The sequence below is a fragment of the Mus caroli genome, chromosome 17, assembly GCF_900094665.2.
Source record: "Mus caroli chromosome 17, CAROLI_EIJ_v1.1, whole genome shotgun sequence".
Lineage (NCBI taxonomy): Eukaryota > Metazoa > Chordata > Mammalia > Rodentia > Muridae > Mus > Mus caroli.
Window position 1 is genome coordinate 31,603,667 of NC_034586.1, and position 2,663 is coordinate 31,606,329.

General features: G+C 44.5%; 1 protein-coding gene across 1 annotated transcript in view; it reads right to left on the reverse strand.

The window, feature by feature from the left end:
• The window catches only part of C2 (complement C2), a 19,396-nt gene that overhangs the window by 6,166 nt on the left and 10,567 nt on the right, over positions 1 to 2,663 (reverse strand). The window lies entirely within an intron of this gene.

Below are 2,663 nucleotides of genomic sequence, written 5' to 3' on the forward strand. Positions count from 1 at the left end.
AAAAAAAAAAAAAAAAGAAAAGAAAATTACCTCATAAATAAAATGTTACACAAAATTGGGAGTTACAGAAGGGTGTTGGTAGTTAAGTTGAAAGCAGTGTTCCTCTCTGTAAGCTCATTATAAGTTCAAAGCGACAGTTTCACACAGCCTGGCTTTATCACAGAGCACACCTGTGGCCTCTTCCTTGGACCTGACCTAGAAGGAATGTTTTTCCTTGATCATAAATGTGTCCCAGCTCGATTTCTCTTCTTAGTGCAATTTATGAAGGCTCATTGTATTCCTCACTATGCAGCCTTTACTTACTATTAGGAGGCGTGCGCACATTCTATTCTTGGTTTTAACTTTTTAAAAAATATTTATTTACTTTATGTAGATGAGTACACTGTTGCTCCCTTCAGACACACCATAATAGGGCATTGGATTCCATTACAGATGGTTGTGAGCCACCATGTGGTGGCTGGGATTTGAACTCAGGGCCTCTGGAAGAGCAGCCAGTGCTCTTAACCGCTGAGCCAGCTCTCCAGCCCCCGATTTTAACTTTATTCTATCTTTCTATCAAAGCAACTAAGACCATCTCTTAAAACCTCCTTCCTACGATTATTAATCAAATCAGGAATTCTATCAAAATCATTAATTCATGGAAGCTCATCTGTATCCTGATCTGCAAGAAACCTGCTTAATAGGATGGGCTGATGCCCAGGACTCCTTAGGCTATGTGATACTGGCAGGAAAGGTCCATCATCTGCAAGGACCAATCTTGAGATGAAGTCTCTTGGACCTTGCCTCTAAGAGCTCACCCATCTTAGGCCAGGCAAAAAGGTGGGCCACCTCCAGGAAAATCATCTGCTAAGCTTAGCCTTTCCTAGATGGCTCCTGACACACATGCGCGTGCGCGAGTACACACACACAAACACACACACACACACACACACGATTTAAAGATATTTTTTGGTTTTGTTGTTTTTGGGTTTTTTTCAAGACAGGGTTTCTCTGTGTAGCCCTGGCTGTCCTGGAACTCACTCTGTAGACCACACTGGCCTCGAACTCAGAAATCTGCCTGCCTCTGCCTCCCGAGTGCTGGGATTAAAGGCATGCGCACCACCTCCCAGCAATTTAAAGGTATTTTAAATAAAATAAAATAAAAATACAATTATTAATCTGTGTTCCAGACACTGGACAAGGAGCTTCATAGGGGAGAGGAAGATTTGGCTTGTTTGTTTGTTTGTTTGGGTTTAGTTTTTGAGACAAGGTCTTGCTATGTAGCCTTGACTGGCCTAGAACTTGGTATATAGACCAGGCTGCCCTTTTACTGGCAGAAATCTGCCTCTGTGCTTCCACAGTGCTGAGATTAAATGCAGTGTCATCATACCACACTCAGTTGGGTTTTGTTTTTTTTCAGACAAGGTCTCATATAATTGAGGCTGACCTCCAACTTGCCATGTAGTCAATGCTGGCCTCGAACTCCTGATCCTTCTTTTCCACTTCCCTTTCCAACTGCTAGGATTACAGGTGTGCACCGCCACATCCGGATGCAGGCTTTCCATACTTTTCCTTATTTAATCCTCAGAAAACCCCAGGAAGTATGGCCAACTTTATTTTAAAACAGAGAGAACTGCCCCCTGCAGAATTCGCATCAAGAACCAAATCGAGGAGGTGAGACCCACTCCAGACGGCCCCTTCCATCACATCCGGAGCAGCTGTATCTCCCAGGCTCAGCAAGGTTATCAGGCAAGAGTAGACATTTTAAAATCATAGACCCTTGTTGTGCAAACTGCTTCAGTAGAGGAAATGCCTCTACGAGATCCAGTTGTAAGGCATTTTACCAATTAGTGATCAAGTGGGGAGGGCTCTCAACAACAAGGGCTCTCCCCACTTGATCACTAATTGGTAAAATGCCTTACAACTGGATCTCGTAGAGGCATTTCCTCTACTGAAGCTCCTTTCTCTGTGATAACTGCAGGTTGTGTCAAGTTGACACAAAACTAGCCAGTACATGTGTATATGAGTGCATGTATGTGTGAGTGTATGTATGTGTGAGTGTTGTATGAGTGTGTGTGAGTGTATGTATGTGAGTGTTTGTGCAAGTATATGTGTGCATGTGTGTGAGTATGAGTGTAAGTATATGTATGTGTGAGTGTGTGAGTGTGTACATGTGTGTGTAAGTGTATACGTGTGTGAGAGTATATGTGTGAATCTGAATGTGTGTGTACCTGTGTGTGTGTGTGTGTGTGTGTTTATGAGCTGGGTGTTGTGGCGCATGCTTGTAATTCCAGCCACTCAGCATGCTGGAGAGGAAAAACCATGAGTTCAAAGTTAGCCTGGGCTACAGAGCACAGCACACATCTTTAATCCCAGCACTCTGGAGGCAGAGGCAGGTGGATCTCTGAGTTTGAGGATGGGTTGGTCTACACAGTGAGTTGCAGGCCAGAGAAACCTTGTACACAGAGAAACCCTGTCTTAAAAACAAACAAGCAAAGAGAGTGAGTCTCACAACTGCAGAAAGACAACCAGAACACAAGACTTCAGAACCTATCCTGGCACCCTGCCACTGCTGCCAACCTCCTCCAGCAGAAAGGGAGACACCCACCGTCAGTCAGAAAGGGAGACACCCACCGTCCGTCAGTCAGAAAGGGAGACACCCACCGTCAGTCAGAAAGGGAGAC